An 11,656-nucleotide genomic window follows, 5' to 3' on the forward strand; every position below is an offset into this window, starting at 1 on the left:
AATGTAGCTAACAAGTAATGGAAGTCTATGGTCAACAATTAGTGTGCTGCTAACTGCATCCCTGAATCATTCCACCCACCTCAAACTGTGTGGTGTTTTTCAGGATCTCTACCAGACTTGATTATGTGGTTTCTGACAGTGTGTGGCTCACTGTTATCTATAAACATGGACTAAAGTACATTAGCATAAAGCTAAAAACAGTAGGGGCCATTCTGAAGACTAAATTCTGTCCATGCCTTAGGCTATGTTTATTGAAAACAGTCAGAAACCACATTATCAAGTCATCAACAGCCCCACACAGTTTGAGGAGAGTGTGTGATGGCCATGCTAACTGCTTCCATTACTCATGAGCTACATTAGCCTCGTACCTCCAGTGCTAAAACTAAAGATGCAAATTTCAGACACCAAACATGCCTTGTCAGTGTTAATAGCCACTCCAAGCAGATCTATAAAACAAATTTAAGTTTGAGGGATGGTAGAATCAGTTACATGGAATCTAACCAGTAATGTAAGAGTGCAGTACTTACACACTTTTTGTGTTTCAGTAGTTATTGTGGAAATACCCAAAGTCATAAAGCATATAATGATTGGTTGGAGTCTGCAAATTCTGTCTAGCAACCAAAATGTATTTTGGTTGGTCATATTTGGGCCAATACTTTTAAAGAAATAAGAAAATACATCATCTGTGTCATCAGTTACATCATTTATTTTTGTGTCTATGTGAGCAAACTGAACATACTGATTTTGTCTCGGTTTTGGTGAGATAAGGTGGCACAATAATGACAAACATAGAACACACTATAGATTAGATAGAATAAATTACCTTTTTTACTTCTGTGAAACGTGCAGGGATCTGTACTTTAACTTAATAATAAATAACTTTAATTAAATAATAAAATAATTAAAATCAGCATTTTAATGATCACAAGAACACATAAAATGGCTGTATCCACCTTAACAACCTTTCGGTTTTGGCAAGATGAGGTGGCGCACTACAGACGCAAGAACCATTACATCAGTTCCCTGAGCGGTTCTGTGGCCCTGAACACAGGTGCCTAACTGTGTCGAGAAAACCACACTGACAGTTTGTAAGCGTTCCATGTCAAACCGAGTAAATGTCACTGGAGCAGTTACCCTCTGTACTCAGAACCGTCCGGCCCTGCAGCATTAAAGAGGCCCAAGAGAGGCGGGACTTTGTCAGAACTTTATAAACTGCCCCTGTGTTGATTTGTGCATTTGTGTTGTTTTCTGTCTCTCAGAGGATTGTGCTTCCATGCTGCTGGCCTGCCTGTACTGCCGCTTCTCCGACATGATGACCATACTGCCGGACGCGTGTGAACGAGCGCTGGGCCGCTGCTGCCCATCCTACAAACACTACAAAGCATCCAGTGAGCAGAACCAGGGCAAAGACTGCTGTACCTGTAAACTGGAGCTGGACTGTGGGCTCCTGAATGCCTGCCAGGAGACCAGCGAGTTTCTGGAGCTCGCAATGGAGATATCAGAGGTGTGCTACCGCTAACACAATGCTCGGCCATTCTGAGCAGCGCCATAAGTGAACAGTAAGTTTGAAGGATGGCGAAAACCCATATGCATGATCAACCAACAGCACAAGAGCTTCTGCTGCCTTCGAGTCGTGTTGGAAAGGTTGTATTCTGGAGATGGGTGCACATGAACGCCACTACAACGTCGTAAATACTACCGGGGAAAGTCGGACCTATCGATGAGCCCGGGTTTCTGAGTTGGTTATATCAGCAAAAAAGTAATAGCAATCATTGATAGCTGTATTGTGAACTAGGTGTGTTGTTGTTTTTTAGTGTTTAGGGTGTTAGCAGCCACACATGAGCACTGCAATCTTCATTGTCCAAAAAAAAAGAAAACAACAGCAACATGTATTTTTATTTTTCCAGGTCATCAAACAGCTGCATGATGAATGGACCAATAGAAATGCTCCAGAATGACTTGGAATAAAACCCCTTTAAATAAAAAGTCACTAGTTTGGAGATGCATGTGGAGATGCTGTCCGGTGCTTTTAACTGGATAAAACACTGCTCGTCCTGCTCTGTATTTTGTTACATTAATGCAAAGTAAACAAACAAAAAAAATGAACACTATTTCTAGTGTTTTCAACCAAGTCATTTGAACACAAGTGAGCTTACTTTGAGTACTTACAGCCTCCAAATTAGGAACTTTCAAGGGGCACTTGAAAACATGAGCTCTAGTGGGTGGAGTTTCCTATAGCAGCACTGAAAATTGGAAAAGGAAAAAATTGGAAAGCACTAATTTCAACACTCTCTAAACTGACTATAAATGAACACAGAAGGCAGCAGCATGGTACGCAGTCAGTTTGGAGTTTGAATTAGATGATATAAACACTTTTTCTTTTGCATTTTACCATTTATGGCTTCCGAGTTAGCTAGCTTGCTTTGTTTTCCAACTTTGGTCACAAGGTGATGCAAACTGCAATATTCCAGTGCAGAATAAGAAGAAAACTGTTGAGATCGATGCATTGGCATGTAATTGGGATGCATTTACTGCAGTGATTGATGTCTCATTTACTTAAAAACAAAAGCTCTCTATAATGTTCATATGATCCACACACACACACACACACAGTCATTCTGACGGACTGTAATACACTACAGGAAGTGTAAGGGGCAATATGGCTTCTATTATTTCATTTACAAAGCGCTCTATAATGTTTATATGAGTAGTAACAAGTAATTGATCTTGTTTTATTCAACTAAAACAATTACGTTGATTGAAAGAATCGTTCAGTCAAAGTTTTTATTTAGGTTGAATAACATTTTTTTTAAGTTGAACCGATGAGCCATTTTACAGTGTGTGGTGAGTTATTCTAACACACAGCACATTCTGAACCCTAAACACGTTCAGTCACAAAAGCCATTATTGTTCATTGTCAAGCCATTGCAAGTTCATGTTTTACAGCAGAAGCGCTCAAACGCCAGCACTGTTCTCCAGCAGAACCCAGTAAATCCGTTCAGCCAATCAGCGTGCAGTATTTGGGTCAGGTGACACTGTTGCAGGCAGAATCTCAAGGCTCCCTTCTCCCTACAAAGAGCAGCATGCAGGGGAGAGTCGGGCGCAACCTAACACGTTTTGGTTTTTGCAAAAAGATTTTAAAAAATTTAAGTTGGAATAATCATATTTTTATATAAGCAATATAAACATCTCTGCTACAATCCAACACTTGAACTTTTTCTAGCTGTTTCTAGCTCCTACCGATTATGTACAATTCCACAGAAAATAAGGGGAAGTGCAGTGTTACAGTTTAGCCCATGGGTTGGTTCACTGTAACAGACAGAGGGTCAGTTTAACAACTGCTAGAAAAGTCTAATAAAATTAGGGCAGACAAACTTAATACAATATCATTTTGTTTTCTAAGAAACAAATATATTTTTCATCCACACTGCATATATTGTCATCTATAAAAAAGACAGACAGATCAACTGATACACATGCATACAACAAAATATGTATGAACACATGAGACTGTGTGTCAAACAATGACAGATTTATTTTTTGTCCAGTGAAGGACAGCAAATAAAAACATCACGCATCAGTAAAATATGGAACATCGTTTCTGTATAACCGCAGCTTTACCAACTGTTAATGTCAATTTCATTGATATTTAAAACCAAAACACTAATGTCTGAAAGACACTAATATAGTAGAAGAAAATCTCTGTTTTCAGATGTTTTTTCTTTTTCATTTTAAACTGTGTAAACATATGGAAGAAAAAGACAAAACATATTTTACTTGTCTTTGTTTACTAGAGGTGTCTTAGCTGTATCACCATGTAAGAACTAACCCCACAGTGCAGAGGCTGTACTTAAGCCCAGCTGCACTTGCCGTGAGCTTGTCAGCTGCTTCAAAACGGTGCTGCGTTTGTAGGAAACAAGACGATGATTAAAGTGATATAAAGCTGAATTTCGTGATTTACAGTTACATGTGATTTACATGCCCTGAAAACATTCTTTGGCTTAGATCTCTTTAAAACACTGATGAATTACTCTGAATTTTGGTGGGAGGCCGTGGCTAGGAAATGTGCTAATGTGGCCAGAAGCTCATGCTGCTTGATCTTCTATAACATAAAAAGTACATGTTAAATTGTGCCTCGCGTTAGGTTGTTCCCTGTGCTCCCCTAGTGCCAAGTTCACTGAAATGTACTTGTCTTTGCTTATTTAAAATGTTAAGCAGAGAAATGAACTATTTAACCAAAAAACAAGTAGCAATGATTCAATGTACTAAAACAATGTGGCTTACAGTCCCGAGTAATACTTAACTAGTAAGCCTTAGCACAGACTAAACACCCAGTTAATGTTTTAGCTAACACTTGCATTATGAAGGAATACATTTCACAGATGATATTTACTAAAGGATTCACAGTAGGAAAAAACAGCATGTAAAGAAAAGAGCACACATGCATGTTTTCACAAGCTCCAGTTGTTAGTGTTTAAGGTAGAACTGCTTAATGTTAAACCCACCGTAAAAAATGAATGTGCGCTGCCTTTAGCTTGGCGCTAGCAAACCACGGAAAGGGCCAAGTAGTGTTATCACAATGGTCACATAGTTACCTCAGCAATATTGCTTAGTAGCCTGTATTGATTCTGCCTCAGCAGAGGCACGATTTGCTCAGCCAATCAGACGGCATTCTGTGCGGAGCTTAATAAATATTAATGAGTTTTACTATTTGCTCACATGTATTTCTCGATTTTGTCGAGTTTCAAGTCATCAAATTCATAACTCAAGTCAGACACGAGTCTCAGTTATATGACTCAAGTCTACACCTCTGCCAAAAACTGATGGAATCATGGCCTGACTCCCCACCACCACCAATATTTCCTCTGCAGTAATAATAGGATATTTTCATTGAAACCTTTCATAGGAATTGAAATTACTGCAAGCACTAGTATGTTCTGGAAAGAGTAATATTAATTAGCTAATGAGTCACTCGTATCTCTCGTTGAAAGTTCAAGAGATATGAGTGCACTGTAGAGAAACATACTGACACATTTCTTTACAGTGGCGGTGATAGGAACCAGGGGGCACAGTGTTTTATTCACCATCTAAAACCACCTGTGAACCTACATATAACGTTGATTATTTTAAAATAGTTGTTATTAAAAACTGGTTATTGGTACTGTTTCATTTTATTTATGGCATTTGCTCTCATCCAGAGCAACTTAAACTTTGATCATTTTACACAGGTGTCTGAAGGTAGCATTAGGAGTCTTGCCCAAGGACTTATATTGCTATAGTGTAGGTTACTTGCCCAGGCTTGGGATTGAACCCCAGTCTACAGCATAGAAGGTTGAGGTGTTACCCACTACTCTATACCAACCGTGTTTAAGGCCAAAATCTTCTCAAAACTACAGTAAAACAATGTCTTACAACAGCACAGACAGCATATCATAAACAATTCATTAAACATTCAAACTCCTCAGATTTCTAGTTCCTGAAACCACTACTGTGTTTCTCTTGAGCATTGCACATCAAACCACTCAGAATAATGTTCACGTTTTAATGATTAAATTTTGCGTGAATTCTCTTTTAATAACTAGTAAGCTTTAGCTCAGACATCTCTTAACAGTTAACGCCACTGAATTAAATACTGTTTAATCAAAGTTAAAGACACATGGAGTCGACAGATTGAACACTGTGAACACGGACGTGGGGAGGGACACCGATCAGACGCCAAAATGTGAGTAAACCACTTATTCAGAATTATTTTTAAGCTGGCATCATTTAAACAGAACACTAGTGCTCCTACTATTCCTACTACATAAGTACTAGTATAAATACTAAATTGGTATTGGACCTACATATTGGTGTGCAGAATTGTTTTTTCCATTGTTTCTTTCTTTGCTGTTGCTGTTACTAATAATAATAATAATAATAATAATAATACAAAATAATGCGCCTTAAATCATTACAGAAACTTCTATATTTTTGACTTAATATACCAGATTAGTATTACAGAAGCAAATCTTATGTAAATTTAGGAATTGTATCGTATTTTACAGCATGTTATCTCCAGTTAGGTTTTACTAACCGTACTGTAAAATATGGAATTGGAATTTCCCTGAATTGTAAAGTGCAAATCTATGGGAGATAAATAATACAAGTTAGGCTGTTAAAACAAGGCGGTTTGTGTAAGACAGAACGAAGCTCTGCTCTCCCTCAACCTGTCTGTCAGGTTCCAGAACCCAAACAGACTCTTGACCAATGAGAAGCGCTGACAGCATTGCTACGATACGCCTTACAGCAGCGCGAGATTTAAAAAATGGCGGGAACTCAGACAAACTTTAAACAATACAGCCAGGTGTGTATATGTAGTAATTAGGGGCTAAACCAGAGGCCCCACCTTAAGATGTACAGCCCCGGTTTGCTGATTGTAACTTGTACAGTTGATAGAGATTAGATTAAGCTGAAGTTAACTTCTTATTCTTTTTTTCCATTCCACTTACATTTAGATGCCCTATTACATCCAGACACACTATTTAAGGTGGAACGGATTAAGGTGGACTATAGAATGACGCACAACTTTAAGGGTCTATAAAGGCTTTAAAAAGTAAGTCTTAAATTTTGTCTTAAGTAAAATTTGAGAATGACAATAATAATATTAAAATAATAATGATAGTAGGAGTAGTATTATGTGCATGAATTTGTTGCAGAATTTTATCTAGTTATATTATTATGATTACTATTATATATTATTATTATTATTATTACATTTATTCAACTTTAGTCTTGTGATATTTCTATTAAATCTGAATAAAAATATGTGCTATGTTTTGTACCTTTAGCTATGAATCCTCTACTGGGCGTTGTTTTACCTGGACAGTGGTCAGTCCGGTTGTCTTCACCTACAGAATTGTGGAGTGTGAGAACCTTCTGGATGTGAATAATGACACTTTACTGTTTGGACACATTGCTGACCCTGAAGAGGTCCAAGCTCCCAAGCGAATCACCACACCACTGAGGAGGTTTGTGGTCATTGATAAAACCATTAATGACCTCTATGGAGCCCAGGTGGTTCAGTACCTTGAATCGTGGAAAGTGGTGTATAAAATCCTCCCTCTGCCCACCATGGAGGAGAACAAGAATATGCCGCTCGTCAACAAAATCCCTGGAGGAAGTCCACAGGTAACACACTGAACCTTTTTTCCTTTCTTTTTTTCTTGAAGAACACTTATGATGTTTATGTGGCTTTATGTTTCATAAGCAGTCATAACAAGTTTGTGAACAAACTAGATGTTGCTATGAAATCAGCCACCAGGTGGTTGCTAAGGTGTTGCTGTGTTATCCCAGGTGGTTGCCATTGGCTGAATGGGTGGGGCTAAACTGCTGTAGGCTGAATGGGTGGCTCTAAACTGGGGCAGGTTGAGTGGGTGGAGCTAAACTGCCATAGGCCGAATGGGCGGGGCTAAACTGACATGGGTCCAATGGGCGGCACTAAACTGCTGTAGGCTGAAAAGATGTTGAACTGGGGCTAAATTAATGTAGTCTATATAAGGTGTAGGCTGAATGGGTAGTATTATGTAATTGTGTGATGTCACAACCATGTTGTATTTAAAACAAATTGATTTTACAGCTTAGTCTCCATATATGGACGGTATTACAGGTGTAATATTTTCCATGATACAAGCCCTTTAAACATTCTTAGTATATTTATAATTTATGTATCTTATGTTAATTCTAGTTTGTCAGTTATGTTGTGCTTCAGTTAAGCTTTTATATACGTCTGAAATATTTTTATACATGCCTATAAATTCAAATTTATATGACATTTTTTTTAATGTATGTATTCTTTATTATCATATCATAGGTTTGGTATTGACAGGCGCTCAGAGCCGATCATTGTGATTGGTGGAGGTGTGTGTTTGGACATTGTCGGATTGGCCGTCTCACTGTACCGCAGGAGGACCCCCGTACATCCGCGTCCCCACCAATCTGCTGTCCTACATCGATGCCAGCATAGCGGCCAGGACTGGGGTCAACTTCTGCAGCTGTAAAAATAAGCTGGGCTCTTATACGCCCCCTACAGTCACGTTCTTGGCAGCGCAATTGTGACGTCATTGGATTACTATCAGTTGTCTGTATTTGGGTTGTTAGTAGACAATGGTATTTTATTTTTCTAGTGTTTTACTGATGTTCCTGAGTAGAGCACTTAGAACTTTTGTTGCTGAAACCAAAAGTATTATAATGATGATAATAATAATATAAATAATAATAATAATAAAGCTTTATTTTATTATTATAATTATTATTATTATTATGATTATTATTATTATTATTATCATCTACGACTTACTATGAATTGTTCGGTATCTAATTTGAAACTTTCACACAATTAACCCACATATAGACAGCTAGGCTAAATCAAATGTATAAAAGTTATAGTTATTGTGCAGTTTATATTAGTTAAATTAGTTACATTTATATAACTATACAGTGGCTGTTATATAAGAATTGAAGTGTAGACCCACATTCGTGCACTCAAGAGTTGAAGGACTTCAGGATATGAGTGCATTGCCTATATTATTAAATAATACATAGAAAGTAGATATTAAATGTACTGTGGTATAACCTATCAGTGCTCTCTGTGTTCTAGATGGCTCTGACAAAACATAAGGGTCTGTTTGAGCTTCTGGAGATGGAGGGGCGGAGTCTACTGGACTTCTCCTTTCAGTGATCTGATGTCATTGATGGACATGGCTGCACAGACGCCGCCTCGTTGGCCACCAGGACTGCCATAGTGACCATGCTGGAAGAACTGGCCCCAAACCTGTGGGATGATGACCTGGACTGCATAACAGAATTCGGTCATGTAATCAGCCATGTGCTGGAAATGGTAAGAAGGATGTATTTAAGTCATGTAAAGATGTCAGGTTAGGTTAAACCCACCTGAATTTATGTTTATATAAAGGCTAATGCTTAAAGTGCTAATTTGGCAAAAAACATTCGAACATAAAGGCATTTAAAACTTTTATACCATTTCCCCCTTACCCCTAATGTAGTCGGCTGAATGTGCAGTCATATGTAAATGTGTTCATCAAACTAAAATTCATCACAAAAGACTCACTAAAGACTCGAGACCCGACTCAGACTCATACCTCAGAGACTCGAGACTCAATTCAGACTCACACCCGAGACTCAAGACAGCTCAGAGTCTCAATGCGTACTCGCACCACTCAAGACTCAAGACTCAAGACTTGACTTAGACTCGCCCCTCACAGACTTGAGGCTTGACTCAGAATCAGACTTCAACTTGTATGCCAGAGAATTGAGACTTGATTAAGACTCACACATCAAAGACTCAGTTAAGACTCACACGTCAGAGACTCGAGACTTGAGTCAGCTCACACCTTTAACGAGGCTTTTGTGTCTGTGCTGCAAACGGTGCTGCCCGAGCTGCTGCATGGAGAAGCAGTGAACACAGACATGGCCTTTATGCTGTACGTGGCTCAAGAGTGAGGCTTTTTAACAGAAGAAGAAGTGAAGCGCATCATTTCCTGTATGAAATGTCTGGAGCTTCCTGTCTGGCATCAGCAGTGCTCTCTGGATCTGGTGCAGAAATCTCTCAGTAAACGGCTCCAACTCTCCGGTGGGAAGATGAGGATGTCTCTGTATGAAGCGTATGAAGCATGAAAGCATGAAAGTATAAAGCAAACATTAATTATCTTGAGCCACAAAACCTGAAAATCATCCACATACATACAAGTCTACCTGGCATATAACATGATACTGATTCTGATAAAGCAATTCTGATTTTAGATGAAGTGATTTTCATTCTGATAGTGATTCTGATTCTGATAAACTTATTCCAATCTGATAAAGTGATTCTGAGTGTGATTAATTGATTCCGGTCTGATAAAGTGATTGTGAATTTAATCAAATTATTCTGATTCTGATAATTTTTTCTTGTTCTGAATCTAATGTAATTCTGATAACGATTCTGATTCTGATGGTTATTGTGATGGTGACTCAGATGACGTGATTCTGAATCTGATAAACTAATTCTGATTCTGTTACATTGATACTTGTTCTAAATCGGATAGTGATACTGCTCTAATGCTCGAAAAGTGATCTGATAGTGATTCTGCTTCTGATAGTGATTGTAGTTCTCATAAAGTGATTCTGATTCTGATGAAGTGATTTTGATTCTGATGAAGTGATTTTGATTCTGAAAATGTTTCTTTTTCTGATACTTATTCTAGTTATGTTTGTGATAAAGATATTGTGATTGTGTTAGAATGATTCTGCAGGGTTTTCTTTGTTTTTACTTTCTTCCACTAGTAATGTATATTATAATCACTATAATACATCTTCTGTTTCAGAAATCTTCAATGACACGGATAATGCCACCCTATGTCAAGCATTCAAGAAATGGTGTGAAGAACTTGGCACTGGAAATGAAAACAACTACTTGAAACTAAATAAATAAATACGTAGACTCAACATAGAACATCTCTAAACTTAGACCAGAGGCATTAATGCATTTTACTATGCTTAACTTGTTAAAATGCTCTCTTAGTCCATAAATATAATACAAGAGTTACAAGATCCAACACACTAACCATGTACAACATGCAAACTTTCAATAAACAAGTCAAAATGATTCACAAGTTCAACTGAATCAAATGTTTTTGAAGAGTCTAAGCAATGTGGAGTCCTAGAACATCACAACGTAAACACCACACTAGTGTATGAGGAACCACTTGAATTGAAAGTCCTTTAATATAATGGAGATAAACACATTTAAACTTGACTTAAGAATCAACGAATCAATTGACATTTGATTCAGAGCGGTTTGGTGTGAAATGGTTCAGATTTCTTGACAGTGATGGTGATAGGAACCAGGGGTTGCCATGACTACAACACAAATATATACATTTTATTTACTATCCAAAACCACCACTGAACCTACATGTGTATTTCGAATTTCTAGAGTCCTTTAACTTGTTAATTTTTTTAAATTGTAATTTTAATTACCTGTTTATTTCATCTTTTGTAAAGCACTTTGAATGACCACTGTATATGAAAGGTGCAATAGAAATAAACTTGTCCTGCCTTAGAAACAACATCTTTGAGCTGTAATTCAGTGTATATGAAAGACAATAAATTAGCCTTGTGCATCAGTGAATAATTTGTAAGTTTGAAAGAGACAGTTTGAAAGAATCAATTTAGCAAATTGAATCAGACTTCACATTTATTAGGTTTCTACTAATGGCTCAAAAGAAAAATCTTATCACACATATAATTTACACACCAACATAGCAATATTTTAAAATATTAGAAAAACCAGGAACAGCCTTGTGAGGAACTAGAGACCTTCTGACCATTTAGGGATAGCCATCTGACCACTCAGAGTTCTTCTTACCAATCAGGGACAGTCTTCTGACCAGTTAGGGACCTTCTGACCAATCAGGGACAGCCTTCTAATTAATCTGTGACAGCCCTCTGCTCAATGGGTGAAAGCCCTCTGACCAATCAGGGTTTGGTTCTTCTGACCAATCAGGGACCTTCTGACCAATCAGGGACAGCCTACTAACCAATCAGGAATAGCCTTCTGATCAAGCAGGACCAGCCCTTGGACCAATTAGGAACAGCCTTCTGACCACTCAGGGACCTT

At 37.9% G+C, this 11,656-nt stretch overlaps 1 pseudogene; it reads left to right on the top strand.

Moving 5' to 3' along the window:
• Positions 1 to 5,642: 5,642 nt before the first annotated feature.
• LOC118822376 lies at positions 5,643 to 9,672 on the top strand (annotated as a pseudogene).
• Positions 9,673 to 11,656: the final 1,984 nt, after the last annotated feature.

This window comes from Colossoma macropomum, unplaced genomic scaffold, assembly GCF_904425465.1.
Source record: "Colossoma macropomum unplaced genomic scaffold, Colossoma_macropomum, whole genome shotgun sequence".
Classification (NCBI taxonomy): Eukaryota; Metazoa; Chordata; class Actinopteri; order Characiformes; family Serrasalmidae; genus Colossoma; species Colossoma macropomum.